The sequence below is a fragment of the Delphinus delphis genome, chromosome X, assembly GCF_949987515.2.
Source record: "Delphinus delphis chromosome X, mDelDel1.2, whole genome shotgun sequence".
In the NCBI taxonomy this organism is placed as follows: domain Eukaryota; kingdom Metazoa; phylum Chordata; class Mammalia; order Artiodactyla; family Delphinidae; genus Delphinus; species Delphinus delphis.
Window position 1 is genome coordinate 13,432,377 of NC_082704.1, and position 19,811 is coordinate 13,452,187.

General features: G+C 42.6%; 1 pseudogene; it reads left to right on the top strand.

The window, feature by feature from the left end:
- The first annotated feature begins 14,693 nt into the window (after window positions 1-14,693).
- LOC132418766 (myosin regulatory light chain 12B-like) overlaps window positions 14,694-19,811 on the top strand; it is a 29,103-nt pseudogene continuing 23,985 nt past the window's right edge.

Genomic DNA, 19,811 nt, shown 5'->3' on the forward strand with positions numbered 1-19,811 from the left:
AGGAGAGAGGTGGCTAGAGATGAGCTTGCGGGGCGGGGGGGGGGTGAGAGGAATCAGGTCATGTAAGGCCTACTAGGCCCTGCTGAGGAGTTGGGATTTTATCCGGCAATGCGGAAACTGTGGGTCCACTCGCTGACACAGGCGACAAAAGAAGAGATGCATATTTGGAGCGGGGGTGGGGTGTGTTCATTCAACAAATGTTTATTAAACATCTGCTATGTGCCGGGAGTTTTTCCAAGAGGCAGATATACATCAGTGAACAAGATAGACCCAATGGGACTTCCCTGGTGATCCAGCGGTTAAGAGTCAGCGTTTCCAGTGCAGGGGACACGGCTTCCATCTCTGGTTGGGGAACAAGGATCCCACATGCCGTGCGGTGGCAAAAAAAAAAAAAAAGAAAGCCCAGTGCCCTGCACGCAAGGGCACAAGTTGGCTGAGTGAAGTATAAAAGTAAAAGTAAGTCTCCGAGTGGGGAGAAGCTGCCCTCCTCTGACTAGAGTCGTGAGTGCTTCATTTCTTAAGCACTATGTACCAGGGCAGCCTTCCTGAGAGGTAAGGGCTATTATTTTTCTTCCCATTTTGCCAGGGGAGGAAACTGAGGTTGCTCAGGTGGTCAGCCGCCCAATGCCGGAGCCCAAGCTTCCCTCCCCGACTCTGCAGGAGCAATACCAGAATGAGAGGGATGTGCGGTGTGCCTGAGAGCCTGAACACATTTGAAGGAGCCCAGCATGGGAGCAGCTCGCCAGCAGGGTGCAGAGGGGCCAGAAGAGAGAAAGGAGGGTGGGAGGGAGTCCACCAGCTCCAGGCAGCACCACAGGCCTGGGAGAGCGCTCTCTTATTCCCTGACAGACTGGCCTTGGATAACCCATCCTGTGGGATTGTGTGGGACCTGGCTTTGCTGTGATCTGCCTCCTGACACCTATTGATTTGGCCTGTGCTCAGGAAGCCTGATTGGAGGAGAGCTGGTGAGGGGTGATGGCTATGGTGGGATGCCCAGAGAACTGAGGGCAGTGGCCCAGGAGGTAACCTGGGGCACCAGAGATCCAGGCATCTGCCAACCGAGGGCAGCGAATTTTCCAGTACAAGGCCTGGCACAAGGCTTTTTAGCTGCTCCCTTCTGCCCTGGGCCCAGGCACAGCAAGTGGTATGGACATTTATAGACCTGGTTACTCTGAGAGGTGGCGTAGGCTAAAAATAAAAAGAGCTGATGATGAAACTTGGCCCAGAGCAGCCCCCAGACAAGCTCCCCAGCGGGTTTTGCCACTTGGATAACCTCTTGTCACCAGTCAGGGGGTAGGAGCCTCTGGGTGGCAATCGTGGAATCTCCCTCTTTTCCTTTCATATCTTCTGTGATGCCCCCCTCCTTCTATCTCACCGCCCTGAGGCCACTGCCCCATGTCCCCTGTGGTATGGGACTTCAGTGAGGAACTCACAAGGCAAGAGCATCCTCACTCCTTCTGTGGAGCTCCAGGGGGCACGTCACACACAAGGAGTAACCACAGCCAACTGGAGCCCTCCGCCCCTCCCCCATCCACCAGGCCATCAGGTACTGGGGAGTTTTCACCTTGTAGGTGTAACTCAAATTCATCTCACTCCTTTTCCCTTGGTTTAGGCCCTTTGCATCTTAGTTAGCGCATGGCAATGACATACCTCTAGTTTCTTTTTTAACTTCTGGGGAGGATTAGTGTTGCGGAAAATTCTTCAACAGCCCTTACACCAAGCTATTTCCACTCATAAAAAAGAGAAACTTTTCTATTCCTGCTAAGGCATAGATTTCATAATTCTTCCCTCTCCTTAAGGCTATTTTTTTTAATTGACAGCATTTAAACCACGTTAGCGCATACCTTCTAAAATGTAACAATGGTAGAACTGTATTTGTACTTAGGTGTAGCAAGAACCTTTACAGCTAGTTTATTTGTCATAAATCACTTAATTTGTTCCAAATATATTGACAGGTTTTCCATCCCCCCCCCCACTATGTGGGGACGGAAGAGCTCTTGATAGCAGAGCTGGAGGGCCTTGCACCGTCACCTAGGAAGTCACTTACCTGGTGTTCAGTTACCCGGATATGTACTTCGGCCTGCTCTGCTTGGCACTCTGCTAAATGCCTGGGGCTAAAAGATGAGCAGGACGTGGTTCCTGTGCATCTGAGCTTCTCCTCCACTGAGGGAGGCTGGTTATGTAAGCAGATACTTTCAATACAATGTGATAAATGCTGAGCTAGAGAGATAGTTGTAACAGGCTTTTATTCAAGCCCAGAAGGGTAAACTGTAGCCAGCTAGTTATCATGGAAAGCGTCCTGGAGGAGGTGATATCAGTGAAGAAAAGGAGAGGCAGTTGTATCCCAGGATAAAGGACTAGTATGAGCCAGGCTCTGAGGCCTTGAAACAGGTGACTGTGCCTGGTGGCCCCTGCTGGTGCCCAGCCCACGTCCCCTTTTGTGAACACAAGCTGCTGGAGGCTCACCGCTGCTCCCCCTGCTCTGGAAAATTCCCCTCAGGAGGGAGAGATGCCTGGGCCCAGAGGTTAGGCTCCATGCCATGTGGGCAGAGCCTGCCCGCCTCCCCTCCCCCAACCTGCAGCCAATGACACAGCCCCCTTGCCTCAGAATGGGATCACCTTGTGGTGTCATTCGTGCTTCACAGCTTTAGGGATCTGGCCAAAGCTAGACTCCAAATGAGGCCACATTCTTGCTTAGCTCCATTCCCTGCACTACCCTGTCTCTCTCTCTCTCTCTCTCTCTCTCTCTCTCTCTCTCTCTCGTCCTTCTTCCTGAGAGCTCTCCTTTAGTAAGTTGCAAGGACCTGGATCCTTCTCCCAGGCTCTGCTTCCAGGGAACCTGACCTAGGATAGTGTGTTTGATGAACTTCTCGAAATTTGGCATACCTGGTATTTTGACATACTTTGTATTTAAGGTGTGAGTTAAGGAATAATTGGAAGATTAAATCTAAGAATTAGGCAAGAACCAGATCATAGACAACCTTGTGTGCCATATTAAAGACTTTGAGACTTTTTAATTTTATGTTGTCTTTCTATATTGAGCCTTTTATATTAAAGACTAAAATACTCTTCCTCGGGGATTTCCCTGGTGGTCCAGTGGTTAAGACTCTGCACTCCCAATGCAGGGGGCACGGGTTCGATACCTGGTCAGGGAACTAGATCCCACATGGCACAACTAAGAGCCTGCATGGCGCAACTAAAGATCTCGTGGGCCGTAACTAAGACCTGGTGCAGCCAAATAAATAAATAAATAAATATTTAAAAACAAAAGCAAACAAAAAAAGAATAAGTCTTTCCAAAAAAATAAGATAAAATACTCTTCCTCGAATCATGCTTCCCACTTTTAATGAGGTAGCCTCCTCACCTTCAATGACTTATTCACTTAGGTTGAGCCATGGAGGACTACTGGGGTCCTTAGCTAAATACAAATCTCTCTGAAAGTGATAATCCATTACTTAGAGCCATTAATAGTCTAATTCACCTTAAGATATGATGGAGTGTGAGAGATTGTATTGTCCAAAGATGGCCACATCTATGTATTTATCTTATAATGTTACTAATATTCTTCCCACTGTGAGATGGGGTCTATGCTTCCTGCCTTTGAATCTGGGGATGGGGGCTGTGACTGCACTGGCCAATGGCATGCAGTGGAAGCAATGCTAGGAGATGGCCAGGGACTTCCCTGGTGGTCCAGTGGCTAAGACTCCACACTCCCAATGCAGGGGGCCTGGGTTCAATCCCTGGTCAGGGAACTGGATCCCACATGCCCCAACTAAGAATTCACATGCCACAACTAAAGATCCTGCATGCTGCAACTAAAGATTCCCTATGCCACAATGAAGATCCCGCATGCGGCAATGAAGAATCCATGTGCCACAGCTAAGACCTGGCACGTCCAAATAAATAAATAAATATATATTAAGAAATGCTGGGAGATGTCCAAGGCAAGGTCATAAAAGGCAATGGCTTTCACCTGGATCGATTCTCTCTCTCTCTCTCTCTCTCTCTCTCTCTCTCTGTCTCTCTGTCAGGATGATTATTCTTGGAACTCAGCCACCATGTTGTGAGGAAGCCAGGCCACATGAAGAGGCCACATGTTGGTATTCTGGCAGACAGTCCCAGCTACGCCCCCAGCTGACACCAGCATCAATCTTCAGACATGTGAGTGAAAGAGCCATCAGATGATTCCAGCTCCCAGCAGACATCATGGGGCAGAAACAAGTTTTCCCTACTGTGTCTAGCCTGAGATCCCAACCCCCAGCAACCATAGAGATAATGCATGATTATTGTTATTTTAAGCCGCTAAGTTTTAGAGAAATAGGTAACTAATACATCTGTCTAGACTCTGAAGTTACAATTTTCCCTTCAAAATCAGCTCCTCTAGCTTCCCTACCCAGGTTAATGGTATCTCCAAGTTCTTTCAGTGACAGAGCTATTTTTAACTCACCCTCATCTGTCCACTTACATGTAATTAGTTGTCAGGTCCTATAGATTTCCTTTCTACAGTGTCTCTGCCATCTATCCTTTTCCTCAGTACTGTCTCTCTCCAGATTAAACTAAAGCCCAGCTCTCCTCATTTTCATACCCCTGCTCTAAAACTGTCAACTTTCACAAAAACATACCTTCTAGATGAATTCTATAATTTCATCTGGAATATATGTATGCATATATATATTCTAAATATATATACACTCTCTCTATACATATGTTTACAGAAATAATGCTTTGCTTGTTCACTGTAACAAATTCAGGTTTGTTACCATACAGACATGTGCAAAAAAGTGAATGTTTCACTCACCAGAGGTAATTACTGTTAACATTTGCTATGTTACACTCCAGACATTTTTCTAGGTAAATGTGAGTGTTTGTGTGTATTCTAGGCGTGTGTGTGTGTGTGTGTGTGCGTGTGAGAGAGAGAAAGAGCATGCTACGTGTTATATACACATACATGATAGATACATTTGAAAAACATTGTTTATAAAAATAGGATCACAGCACACATCTTGTTTTACAATTTTGTTTTTTACCCAACATTACTTCCTGGTTATCTTTTCATGACAGCACAATGCAGCTCTACTTCATTTTAAAAGTTGCACAGTATTGCACCATAATTTATTTAACCATTTCCCTATTGAAAAACATTTGGCTGTTTCTACATTTTGCTATCAAATAGTGCTGCAATGAGTACTGTTGTGCAAATATCTTTATGGACTTGTGCCATTTCCGTAGATTAGAGTCCTAGAAAATGCAGCCACTGGATCATAAGGTGTGGACAATTATGGATTGACAGGGAGCGCTAAACTGTCCCTCTCATGTGGTGGTGTCGATTTTCACCCTCATAATACTGTGTCGGTGCCCATTTTCCCACACTCCAGCCAAAACAGGCTACTATTAATCATTTTTAATTTTTGCAAAGCTAATAATAAAACATACTTCTGCATTGTTGCTTTAATTTGTATTTATTTAATTGGCGCAGTTGAATAGTTTTTTCAGAATTTATGAGCCACTTATATTTCCCTTTCTATGAATTGACTCATATCCTTTACCATTTTTCTATTGAATTTTCAGTATTTCTTAATACTTTCTACGTGCTTTTTATACAGTATGACTCTTAATTCTGTTGTAAATATTTAATCCGACCAGTTGATATGTGTTTTGTGTGTGTGTGTGTGTGTTTAACATCTTTATTGGAGTATAATTGCTTTATAACAGTGTGTTAGTTTCTGCTTTATAACAGGGTGAATCAGCTATACATATACATATGTTCCCATATCTCTTCCCTCTTGCGTCTCCCTCCCTCCCACCCTCCCTATCCCACCCCTCTAGGTGGTCACAAACCACCTACCTGATCGCCCTGTGCTATGCGGCTGCTTCCCACTAGCTATCTATTTTACGTTTGGTAGTGTATATATGTCCATGCCACTCTCTCACTTTGTCCCAGCTTACCCTTCCCCCTTCCCATATCCTCAAGTCCATTCTCTAGTAGGTCTGTGTCTTTATTCCCGTCTTACCCCTAGGTTCTTCATGACATTTTTTTTTCTTAGATTCCATATATATATGTTAGCCTATGGTATTTGTCTTTCTCTTTCTGACTTACTTCACTCTGTATGACAGACTCTAGGTCCATCCACCTCACTACAAATAACTCAATTTCGTTTCTTTTTATGGCTGAGTAATATTCCATTGTATATATGTGCCACATCTTCTTTAGCCATTCATCCGATGATGGACACTTAGGTTGCTTCCATCTCCTGGCTATTGTAAATAGAGCTGCAATGAACATTTTGGTACATGACTCTTTTTGAATTATGGTTTTCTCAGGGTATATGCCCAGTAGTGGGATTGCTGGGCCGTATGGTAGTTCTATTTGTAGTTTTTTAAGGAACCTCCATACTGTTCTCCATAGTGGCTGTACCAATTCACATTCCCACCAGCAGTGCAAGAATGTTCCCTTTTCTCCACACCCGATATGTGTTTCAACTTTGTTCATGGTGTCTGTTAAAAGTTTTAACTTTTCTGCTGTCAAGTTTGATTGACATATTCTTTATGGCTTCTGGGTTTGTTGTGTTTTAAGAAGCTCTCCCCAATCCATGATTATAAAAAAATGTTCTCTATTTTCTCCTAGTACATTCATGGTTTTATTTTTCAAATGTTTAGATCTTTATTCCAAAGGCCAAAAAAATCACATTAGCAACAAAATGGATTATAACTTCAGTCTCTCAAAATGGTACTGATTAAGCAAATTATGGTGTATACATACATACTGGACAGCTATTAGGTAGATAAATCCTTAAAAAGTTGTTTACCAGGACTTCCCTGGTGGCGCAGTGGTTAAGAATCCCCCTGACAATGGAGGGGACACGGGTTCAAGCCCTGATCCGGGAAGATCCCACATGCCGCGGAGCAACTAAGCCCGTGTGCCACAACTACTGAGCCCACGTGCCACAACCACTGAAGCCCGCACGCCTAAAGCCCGTGCTCCGCGACAAGAGAAGCCACCGCAATGAGAAGCCCGTGCACCGCAACGAAGAGCAGGCCCTGCTCACCGCAACTAGAGAAAAGCCCACGTGCAGGAACCAAGACCCAACGCAGCCAAAAATAAATTAATTAATTTTTAAAAAGTTGTTTACCAAATTAAGTGAAAAAGACAGAAGGCATAGTATGATTTCACATTTATGTATATGCATAAAATGTCTGGAAGTACATATACCACAGCTTTAATAGTTCTTTCTGTGAAGTAGGCAAGTCTATGGAGAACTTTAGTTTTTTCCTTTATAGTTAAAAATTTTGTTCTATTATTGTCAGAAAAGGGAGAGATTTTTTCACTTAGAAAAACACTGCATGAATGGTGTGAGTGTTAGAAACGTGCTACACATGGATAAAAGAAAAAAGGAACACGATGGAGGAAACAATGAGAAAGCAGTTAGAAAATTACGGTTGACATCAATTCACATCTGTTAACTGTGGGAGCTGACTACAGAGACATAATTAGACTTAACATCAAATGGACTTTACAAATACACAGACCATTTCCCATTGTTTAACGTAGCTCAAATATAAGAACACTTCCTTGCTCTTTGGCAAACATCTGTGGTAAATCAAAATTCTGATTAAATTAACACTATTCAAATAAGCTGCTGACAGAAGGAGACATTTCAGAAAATAACATAATTTTCAATTAAAAGAGAAAAAACCTTTAATGGCTACCCATCACTTAAGACTGTATTTCCCAAACTTGTTTGAACATCAAAATCATTCTGGGTATTGTTGATAGATTTTCAGGCACCACCCCAGACCTGAATCTAATTATGACCCAGAATCTAAATCTTCACTGAAGGGGTCTGGGATTCTGTAGTTTTAACAAGCTCTCAGATAATTCTTCTAATCAGACATATGCAGAAAACTAAATTTGTGATCTACAGAAATAAACACAAACCCTTTACCTGGACACTTAAAATCTCTGTAACTCCTGTCAGCATTTGCAACTTCATGTGAAGTATAATGCTGCCAATTGTTGGAATGTGTTAGGTGTTACCCAGGAAGAATGTTTTTTAATTGAGATATAATTCACATACCATACAATTAATCTTTTTAAAAAGTACAATTCAGTGGCAGTTAGCATATTCACAAGATTGTGCAACCATCACCACTCTCTAATTCCAAAACATTTCATCATCCCCAAAAGGAAACCCCATGGCCATTAGCAGTCACTCCCCATTTTCTCCCAATCCCACAGCTCTGACATCCACTAGTCTAAGTTCTGGCTCTATGGATTTGCCCATTCTGGATCTTTCCTATAAGTGGAATCATATAGTATGTGGCCCTTTGTATCTGACTTTTTTCACTTTACATAATATTTTCAAGATTCATCCATGTTGTAGCATCTATCAGTACTTCATTCCTTTTCATGGCTGAATATTATTCCACTGTATGGATATAACACATTTTAATTACCAGTTGATGCATATGTGGGTTATTTCCACTTTGGGGCTATTATGAATAATGCTGCTGTGAACATTCACGTCTGGGAAGCTTTTAAAACTACCAGATTCCCAGTTCTCACCTCAGACCAATGGAATAAAAGTATCTGAGGGGTGGGGGGTAGGTGATGACTGGACATGCTTTTTTTGAAAATTAAGTTTACCAGGTGATTCTAATGGGCATTCAGAATGGAGAATAATCAGGCTAGATATCCCTAAGGGAGTGGTCTTAAAATGTGGTCCCTGAACCAGCAGTATTGGCTAGGACTTGTTAGAAATGCAAATTTCCAAGCCCCACCCCACACCTCCCCTATCAGAATATTCTGAGAGATGCAGGCAGAAAACTGTGCTTTAATAAGCCCTCCAGGCAATTCTGACACACTCAAGTGTGAGAACCACTGTGCATCCAATTGCCATCTTAAAATACCCCAAATTCTGAATTTCAAAACACATTTCCAGAAAGATGGAGTAGATGTGCTTTCCCCTCTTCCTCCCACGAAGTACAGTTTAAAACTCTGGACATTTTTTATAAAAACAAACCCAAGAAGACACTGAAAGGTGGAGAGAAAAAGGCAGAAGGAGTAGGAACCTGGAGGATGCAAGGCTCTAAACAATGGTGAATTGTCTTGGTTTTCTTTTTGCCTCCTAGATCCCAGGATGGGTACACAGGCAGAAAAGGCAAAGACAGAAAAGCCCCAAGGAAAGCCTACTCTCTCCAGCCAAAGGACAAGGAGAGGGGCAGCCTAGCAAGACAGAAACCTTTCAGACAATGAACGCTCTACTGCAGCCAAACCCCACAGAAAAGACTGTGGCCCCAACCCACCCATGCTAGTGAAGGCCTAGTGTGGAACCTAGACTTCCACCCTCCACAGCCTGTAACAAGGCTCCTGACCCCCCTTTAGGGTGAAGTCAAAGGAAGCCTAGTGAAGAGTCTGAGAGGCAGAACTAGCATCCCTGCGTAACAGTAATGAGGAGCCACCCTAGGTGTCAATGCAGGCCAAGTGGAGAACCTGGACTTCTACCTTCATCTGTAGGTAAAGAGGCCATGTCTGCCCTTCCCCGGCCAGAACAGTGTCAGAAGAAACTAGCTAAAGTGGAAGGCTTAAATAAGAGCCAGAGTCTCACAGCATAATACAAAAATGTCCATTAAAAAAAATCACTTGTCATACAAAGAATCAGGAAGCTCTCCCATAATGGAAAAAGACAATCAGTGGATGCCAACACCAAGATGACAGAGATGTTAGAATTAGCCAACAAAGCTTTTAAAGGAGTCATCATAAAAATGCTTCAAGGAGCAATTATGGACACATTTGAAACAAAAATAAGAAAATCCCAGAAAAGAAATGAAAGAAGTTAAAAAAAAAGAATTTTAGAATTGAAAAATACAAAAATAAAAAATGCAATTGATGGCCAATCAGCAGAATGGACAGGATAGAGGAAAGAAGCATTGAAGCTGAAAATAGAGCAATAAAAATTTCCTTTTATAAAAACTCTTATGATGGAGACATTTGGACTATAACAAAAGATCTAACATTTATGTCAATAGAGTCCCAACAGAGAAGAAGGAGGAGCTGAAAAAATATTTTAAAAAATAATGCCAAAAAATTTTGGCAAAAGAAACAAACCTACAACTCCAAGAAGCTGCACAAACCTCAAACAGGATAAATCCAAAGAAATTTAGGCCAAGATAAATCACAATAAAAACTAAATACAAAAGGAAAATTTTGAAATCAGAGAGAAATGACACCTTACCAACAGGGGAAAACTAATTCAAATAACAGCAGACTTCTCATCAGAAACCATGGAGGGCAGAAGGAAGTGACAACATTTTCAAGTGCTGAAAGAAAAGAACTGGCAGTCCAAAATTCTGTTTTCAGCAAAAATATCTTCCAGGAATGAAGGTGAAATCAAGACAGTCTCAGATGAAGATAAACTAAGAGAATATGATGCCAGTGGGAAAGAATGTTTACAGAAACTTTTATAAACAGACAGGAAATAATAAAAGGAGTCTCAGATTATCAGGAAGGGAGAAAAACAGAATGAACAAAAAATATGGTAAATACAATAGACTTTTGTCTCCTTTGGAGTTTTCTAAATTATGTCTGATGTTTGAAGCAAAAACTACAACACTACCTTGACCTGGTTGTCAATTAGTTGAGACCATTATATTATAGTTGGGGGAAATGAAAGGGACATAAAGGGAGATGAAGTTTCTACACTCACCTGAACTGGTAAAATGATGATACCAGTAGACTGTGATAAACTACGCATGCATAATAAAATACCTAGAGCAGCCACTAGAAAAGCTGTACAAAGAGATACACTAAAAACACTATCGATAACTCAAAATAGAATTCTAATAAATGTTTTAAAAACCACAGGAAGGCAGGAACAATGAAACAGAGAAAAGTAGCAGGAATAGAGGATCATTACATGATAAAAGAGCCAATCCCAACTGTGTATGCATCAAATGGCAGAGCTGAGAAATTTGTAAAGCAGAAAAAGAATAGAACTGAAAGGCAAAAATAGACAGATTCACAGTTATGGTTGAAATTTCAACACTCTCTCAACAATTGATAGAACCACCAGGCAGAAAATCTGCAAAGATACAGAAGAACTCAACACTATCAACCAAAAGGGTCTAATCAACATTTAGAGCCTACTCCATCCAACAACAGCAGAATGCATCTACTTTTCAAGCGCCCATAGAACATAATAACAAGATAGACCATACTCTGGGCCCTAAGGCAAACCTCAACAAATGTAAAAGAACTGAAGGCAAATAGAGTTTGATTTCTGATCACAATGGGATCAAACTAGAAATTAATAAGTGAAAGATAACAGGAAGGTTTTTAAACACTGGGAAACTATAGAACACACTTCTAAATAAATTCATAGATCAAAGAAGTTGTTTCAAGGTAAATTAAAAAATACACTGAACCGAATTAAAATGATAATACAACATATAATTTTTGAGACCATGCTAAAGCAGTGTTAAAGGGGCACTAAAGTTATGGCACTAAATGCTTATGTTAGAAAAAAAGAAAAGTATCAAATTAGTAATCCAAGCTCCTATTTTAAGAACCCAGAAAAAGAAGAGCAAAATAAACCCAAAGCAAGAATGATGGAAATAATAAAGAGCACAAATCAGTGACATTGAAAATGGAAAAAACATTACAGAAAATCAATGAAAAGAGAAGCTGGTTCTTTTAAAGAGTATATAAAATTTAAAAACCTCTAGCAAGAATGAAGAAGAAGAGAGATGACACAAATGACTAATATCAGGAATGAAACAGGGAATATCACTACAGACTCTGTAGCCATTAAAAGGATAATAACAGAATACTACAAACAACTCTACACACGTAAATTTGAGAACTTAGATAAAATGGACCAATTGCTTGGAAAGCACAAACTGCCAAAACTCACCCAATATGAAACAGATAATTTGAATAGCACGATAACAATGAAGGAAATTGATTCTGTAATTTTAAGTCCCCCTTAAAAGACATCTCCTGGCCCAGATGATCTCACTCAAGAATTTTACCAAATATTTAACGAACAATTAACGCTAATAATCCACCACATCTTCCAGAAAATAGAAGAGAGGAACACTTTTTCAACTCATTTTATGAGGCCAGTTTTACCCTGATATCAAAACCAGACAAAGAGGTTGCAAAAACAAAAACAAAAATTATAGACCAATAGCCTTCATGAACTTAGATGAAAAAAATACTTAAGAAAATATTAGCAAATAGAATCCAGAGATATAACAAGTCTATACCTTAACCAAATGACTTTTTTTCCAGAGATGGGTCAGTAGTTTTAAAAATGAATCAATGTAATCCACTATAATAATTGGATAAAGAAGGAAAATCACATGATCATATCAATCGATGCAGACAAAATTTGACAAAATCCAACAACTATTTATGATTTTTAAAAAACTATCGGAAAATAGAAATAGAGGGTAACTTCCTCAACTTGATAAAGAATATCTGCAAAAGTCTTCAGCTAACATCATGCTTCATGAGGAAAGAATAAATACTTTCTCCCTAAGATGGGGAACAAGGCAAGGATGTCTGCTTTTACTGTGGCTATTCAACATAGTACTGGAAGTTCTCTACAATGTAATAAGGCAAGAAAAGGAAACAAGTCATATAGGTCAGAAAGGAAGAGGTAAAACTGTCTCTATTTGCAGATGATATAATTGTCTATGTAGAAAATCCCAAGGAATCTACCACAAAACTCTTAGAACTGATAAGTAAGTTCAAGTTCCCAGGATACAAGATAGAATATAAATTAATTGCATTTCTGTATACTAGCAATGAATATGTAGGCACCAAAATTAAAAATACAATACCATTTATAATTGCTCAAAAATGAAATAATTAAGTGTAAATCTAACAAAGCATGTAAAGGACTATGATTTGTATGTTGACAACTACATAAGACTGATCAAGAAATCAAAGACTACCTAAATAAATACAGAGAATATTGTGTTCATGGATTGGAAGACTCAGCATAGCAAATACTTCAGTTCTCCTCAAACTGATGTACAGCTTTAACACAATTCAAAATCTTAGCAAGATTTCTGGCAAATATAAACAAGATTATTCTAGAATTTTTATGGGGGCTTCCCTGGTGGCACAGTGGTTAAGAATCCGCCTACCAATGCAGAGGACACGGGTTCAAGCCCTGGTCTGGGAAGATCCCACATGCTGCAGAGCAACTTAGCCCAGGCGCCACAACTACTGAGCCTGCGCTCTAGAGCCTGTGAGCCTCAACTACTTAAGTCTGCATGCCTAGAGCCCGTGCTCCACAACAAGAGAAGCCACTGCAATGAGAAGCCCGTGCACTGCAACGGAGAGTAGCCCCTGCTCACCACAACGAGAGAAAGCCCGCGTGCAGCAACAAATACCCAACTCAGCCAAAAATAAAAAAGAAAATATCAGTAAATTGAACTTCATCAAAAAGCAAAAAAAAGTTTGCTGTGTGAAAGACCTTGGGAAGAAGATGAAAAGACTAGCTACAGACTGAAAGAAAATACTTGTAAACCACACATCTGACAAAGGACTAGTGTCTAGCATATATAAAGAACTTTCAAAACTCAACAGTAAAAAAGCAAGTAATTCAATCAGAAAATGGGCAAAACACATGAACAGACATTTCACTGAAGAGGATACAAAGATGGAAAATAAGCAAATAAAAAGATACTCAATATCGTTAGCCATTAGGGAAATATAAATTATAGCAACAATGAAATCTCGCCTATCAGAATGGCTAAAATTGAAACAACAAAAAAGTAACAATACCAAACGATGGCCAGGATGCAGAGAAACTGAATCACTTACATATTGTGGATGAGAATGTGAAGTGGCACAGCCACTCTGAAAAATAGTTGGGAAATTTCTTAAAAACTCATCATAGGGCTTCCCTGGTGGCACAGTGGTTAAGAATCCACCTGCCAATGCAGAGGACATGGGTTCAAGCCCTGGCCAGGGAAGATCCCACATGCCGCGGAGCAACGAAGCCTGTGCGCCACAACTACTGAGCCTGCGCTCTAGAGCCTGTGAGCCTCAACTACTTAAGTCTGCATGCCTAGAGCCCGTGCTCCGCAACAAGAGAAGCCACGGCAATGAGAAGCCCGCGCACCGCAGCGAAGAGTAGCCCCTGCTCGCCGCAACCAGAGAAAGCCAGCGCACAACAGCAAAGACCCAACGCAGCCAAAAATAAAGACTTTAAAAAACCTCATCATATTACCCATGATAAATGCCACTCGGGTATTTATCCCAGAGAAATGAAAACTCCACCCTTAAAACCTGACACTACTGAGACCCAATGCACCAGACCAGAAAAGGGGGCTGGTGAGGGTGTCTGGGCCTCCCCGTTCCAGCCCTATTTTGACCTATTAAAGTTTTCCCCATCTTTAAAATATTTGAATATCAGCAATTTAATATTTTTCTACCTAAATATCTCTGCTATGTCATCTCTGTTACTGTACCTTGACTTTCAGCTATCCACACCCAGCTTTCCTCTCCTCTACTAGGTTGTGAGGTCCTTAATGTACTCTTTCTTTCTGTAATCCACAACACCACCTAGAACAGGGCTTTGCACCCACTGTTGGTGGGAGTGGTCAGTCTCTAAGACCCAAGGTTCTCGGACTGTCGTGTGCCTAAGAGCCATGGAGAATGCTTGTTTCAATGCAGGCGCATGGGCTTCATCTCAGACTCTGGGTGTAGAATCGAGAAGTCTGCATTTCACAAGCTCCCCAGCACATTCAGGCACTCAGAGTACTGCACATGGAGAACTTCCGGTTAGGGTTGAAGTGTTCAGGCAAGGCAGAGGGCTTGTTAAAATCACAGATACCCAAGCTTTATTATGTCTTGCAGTATTCTTTCTAATGAAGTATCTCAACCTTGGCTACACATTAAAATCACCTTGGGGATTTAAAAAAGTCTACATGCCCAGACCACACCCCAGAACAATTAGAACAACGTCTGAGGGAGGAGAGCCCAGGATGTCAGTATTTTCAAGAGCTCTCTAAACAGTTTTGTTGTTCATTCATGGTTGGGAAACACAGTGAAAATAGGAAGGGCAATGACCTGGTCAGGATTCACTCTAAAACAGTGAGAAGGCAGGAAGAAGCAACGTGATCAGGTGAGGGTCGTACTTGTTGGTCCTTGCTTGGCTTCTAATTGCAAGGGTGGAGACGCAGTAGGAAGAGCCACTGTTACAGCCCAAGCGCATTGTATTAGACAGTCATTTGCTCACTACAATGTGAACTCCGTGAGGGCAGGGACTGTCTATCTTGTTCTCTGTTGTATCCCCAGCACCCAGTGCTAATTATGTGTTTGTATCATCAACTAAAGAATAAGCCCCACTTTAGGATCATCTGCCCCAGAATCACCTGAGAAATCACCCCAGAATCACTCACTGAAACAACAGATACCCTGCCCTATCGCACTACCGCTTTTCTTTCTATTCTGTCCAGAGTAGTTCTACTGATATTCCCATGTCTTTTTCACTAATCCAGTCTTCATAGCATCCTCCAAAGTACTCCATTATGAAACCCTTTCAAAGTAGTTCGCAGGATGAAAGCATCCATTCATTCACCAAATATTTCTTGATGAATAAGCCCTCGACCCTGAAGAAACAGCATTCTAATAGGGAATACACACACCAAACAAATGAACACACTAATAAATATATACCTATAAATCATGAGAAGTTCCATGAAAGAAAAGAATGTGATGTGCTGTAAGGATGAATAACAGGAGATACTAACAGATTGAAAACTCAGGGAAGGCCTCTCTGAGGAAGCAGCATTCCAGCAGATTTGGAAAATGTCTGAGAGTTAGTCAGTTGAAGAGTGGCAGAGGAGGGCTACCCTGGTGGCGCCCTGGTTGAGGGTCCGCCTGCCAATGCAGAGGACACGAGTTCAAGCCCCGGTCCGGGAAGATCCCGCATGCCGCGGAGCGGCTGGGCCCGTGAGCCATGGCCGCTGAGCCTGAGCGTCCGGAGCCTGTGCTCCGCAACGGGAGAGGCCACAACAGTGAGAGGCCCGCGTACCGCAAAAAAAAAAAAAAAAAAAAAAAAAAAAAGTGTCCAGGCATCTGTCCTCAGGAGTTTGTGGGCTGCTCTGTCACTGGGACAGCAGCAGCGGGACAACCCCATCCCGGAGAGCATCGAGGGCTCGGGCTCAGGCCTCCCTGGTGGGAAATGAGACAGGACAGGCTAGGGACCGCAGCCACCCCGTGCAGCTCGGAGACCCTAAGGAGCGAGCTTCACCTTCCGCGCAGCTTGTCCGCGGCCGCGTGCATTTCTTACCTTATTCTAGGGCTTTCGTCTCCGCTTCCCGGCTAGAGGAGAAGCCGCCGCCGCCGCACCCACAGCCGCGCCGCGTCAGCCACAGACGCTTCCCAGAAGCCCCTGCGCTTCCGGCCGCCTTGACCCCCGACCCCCAAGGCCAAAGGTGAAGGCGGACTTGCCTGACCTCTGACCTCTGACCCCACATCACAGTGACAGAACACCCAAGAAAGGAGCGGAGGGAGGTGTGAGGCCATTTTCCCTCCAGATGCCCAGCGCTGGGCTCAGAGCCCCTGGAGAACTCTGGGGACGGGAAGCAGGGACTCTGCAGGGCCACTTAGGAGCAGAGAGAGGAAGCTAGAGGGTTAACTCTTATATAGGAACAGAAAGGCTATTTCCTAGAGTCGGTATATCCTTAGCGGAGTGGGAAACTAAAACAGAACTCGGGGCTTCCCTGGTGGCGCAGTGGTTGAGAGTCCGCCTGCCGATGCAGGGGACGCAGGTTCGTGCCCCGGTCCGGGAAGATCCCACATGCCGCGGAGCGGCTGGGCCCGTGAGCCATGGCCGCTGAGCCTGCGCGTCCAGAGCCTGTGCCCCACAGTAAGAGAGGCCCGCGCACCGTGATGAAGAGTGGCTCCTGCTCGCCGCAACTAGAGAAAGCCCTCGCACAGAAACGAAGACCCAACACAGCCAAAAATAAATAAATAAATAAATAAATAAATAAATCACAGCCAAATTGGGAATGATAAGCATTATCAGGTGTGACCTGTAGGCCTTGGCAAAGCAAACTTTGAAAAAAAGAGTAGCAGAGGAGAGCTTTCTAGGCAGATGCAATAGCCAACGTGGGTGTCCAGTGTCAAGGAAGAACTTGGTGCTTTTGAACTGAAAGAAGGCTGGAACACAGTAACACGTGGCGGAGCAGCTAATGAGGAGTGCGGGTGGGGGGGACAGTTCATGCAGGGCTTTGTGGGAGAGAGGAAGAAGCCTGGTTTCTTCCTGAATGTGGTGGGAAGCCAGTGTAAGGCTGGCGCGGGGGAAGTGCGTGATCTGATTCACACAGCTGCTGTCTAGACCAAAATTGTAGCAGGGCAGGATGGGAAGCAGGGGATTCCCATGGGAGGCTCTTAGTGTACCCTGGTGGAGTAGCGGAGGGGGGGAGAAATAGATGATTTGGGATGTTTTTGCTGGAAAAATGAGTCTTTTCCCCCACTCTAGCCCTCTCTGTACTCTAAGAAGGAGAAGTCGTATAAAGCTCCCTGTTAGGACACAGGGGCACGTACCCGTAAGGCTAGACATGCCAACACACAAGAACAGACCACAAGACGCGACAGCTTTGCTTCAACCATTTCAGTTGGAAAGAAACCAGCATCTCAGGTGAAATCAGTGACAGATTCTTTCAAAGCATTACTGATCCATTGGTTGGTTACCTTATTTTTATTTTTTTATTGAGGTATAATTTAATTCTGTTAAAGGCACAGACCTTGACTGTACAGTTTTATGATCTTTGAGAAATGTAAGCATCCATGTTACTATTACCCAAGTAACCCCAGAAAGTCCCCTTGTGCCTCCTTCCAGGCAATCCCTACTGCCTTGTAGGTACCCACTGTCCTGAATCATGTCCCCATCAGTTATTTCCGCCCGTTTTTTACCTTTATATAAGTGGAATCATACTGTATGTATTCTTTTGTGTCTGGCTTTTTTCTCTCATCACAATGTTGTGGAGAGTCATCCTTTCTGTTGCTCAATAGCTTTCCATCGTATGAATACACTACAGTTTGTTCACCCATCATCCTGTTAATGAAAATTTGAATGGTTTCTCATTAGTTAACTTTCAGTCTGTCTCCAGTTTCATTAGTAGACCAAGGTCCAGCTTCAATTCATTTTTCACTTTTTAGCCTTATCTCATCATTTTCTACTTCAAATTCCACCTCTTATTACCCTTCTATTTATCAATTCCTTTCCATAAAATCTTTTAACCTTTTCTATGGGAATGCCCTTCTGTTTTTATCTCAAACAATTCCAGTTACACATTTTCCAGGAATACTCATATTCTCACTCCAGTTGTATCTATCCCTACAAAACAGATGACAAAAATCAGCTAGATTCTTATTTAGAATATGTTTCCTTACGGAAAAATGATTCCTAGATGTGGTGGTAATCCAGGTAGGTGATAAAGGCTGTGTCTCATTTGTGATTTTAATTTCATAGAGAGTATATGTTTTTCTCAAAACTGGTAAAATGAATTGCTTTAAAACCTTACATTTCCCAAAACTAAAAACATGAGGGAGAAAAGTGACATTGTTTTGCATTTTTAAAAATCTCTTTAATGTCTGGTATAATAAAAGACAGCTAGATTCACATATCTGCTCTGTGTTGAGTCGGTTGTCATATGTTGTTTTGGTTACAGTATGTGAAAAAAATCAGGACTTATATAGATACAAAGCTGGAAAAAAAAGGAGGGTGTTAATAACTTTCTCAGATAATTATGGATATTCTTTGATACTACATCACGTGCCATGTATTCTGATAGCTCTGGGAACTTTGGAAGATTGGAGCGGTGGGGCTGGCGTAATCCAATTGTGGAGGCGTTGAAGGAGCTCTGTACCTTCCTACAGATGCTAACCCAGGCTTCAACCAGAGCAGGGTTTCTCAGCCTCGCCTCTCTTGATATTTTGCACCGTATCATTCTTTGTTGTGTGTGGGCGGGAGGCGTACTATGCATTGTACGATGTTTAGCAGCATCCCTGGCCTTTACCAGCTAGATATCACCTCCCCCAACACGTGACAACCAAAGATGTCTCCAGACATGGCCAGATATCGCCTGGTGGGGCGAAGTCACCCCTGATCAAGAACCACCGGACAGGGCTTCCCTGGTGGCGCAGTGGTTGAGAGTCCGCCTACCGATGCAGGGGACACGGGTTCGTGCCCCGGTCCGGGAAGATCCCACATGTCGCGGAGCGGCTGGGCCCGTGAGCCATGGCCACTGAGCCTGCGCGTCCGGAGCCTGTGCTCTGCAACGGGAGAGGCCACAACAGTAAGAGGCCCGCGTATTGAAAAAAAAAAAAAAAAGAACCACTGGACAGACACTCCAGAAAGAACCTTTTGGCTGGACTGAACAATTCAGGATGAAAGTTGTATTATAAGGAATATGTATTTGTAGGTAACTTTACTTAAATTTCTCAGTTGAAAATACAAATGACAACAACTATCATTTACTAAGCCCTATCAGGCGCTTTGTAAACATGAACTACTTCATCCTCACAGTAACACTAGGAGGTAGGTATTAATATTCCCATTTTACAGATGAGGAAATAAAAACTCAGAAAAGTTAAGTCACATGCCTAAGAGAGGAGCAGAGCTGGGATTAGTATCTTCATCTAATTGACTCCTAAGCTATGCTTTATACACCATAGTATTAGTTTTGTTAGAAATGTAGTGTCCTCCGCAGTATATTAATACTGGCACATATTGTATAATCCTGTCTGATGACCTTACTGGGATCATAGAATCATGCATGATTTT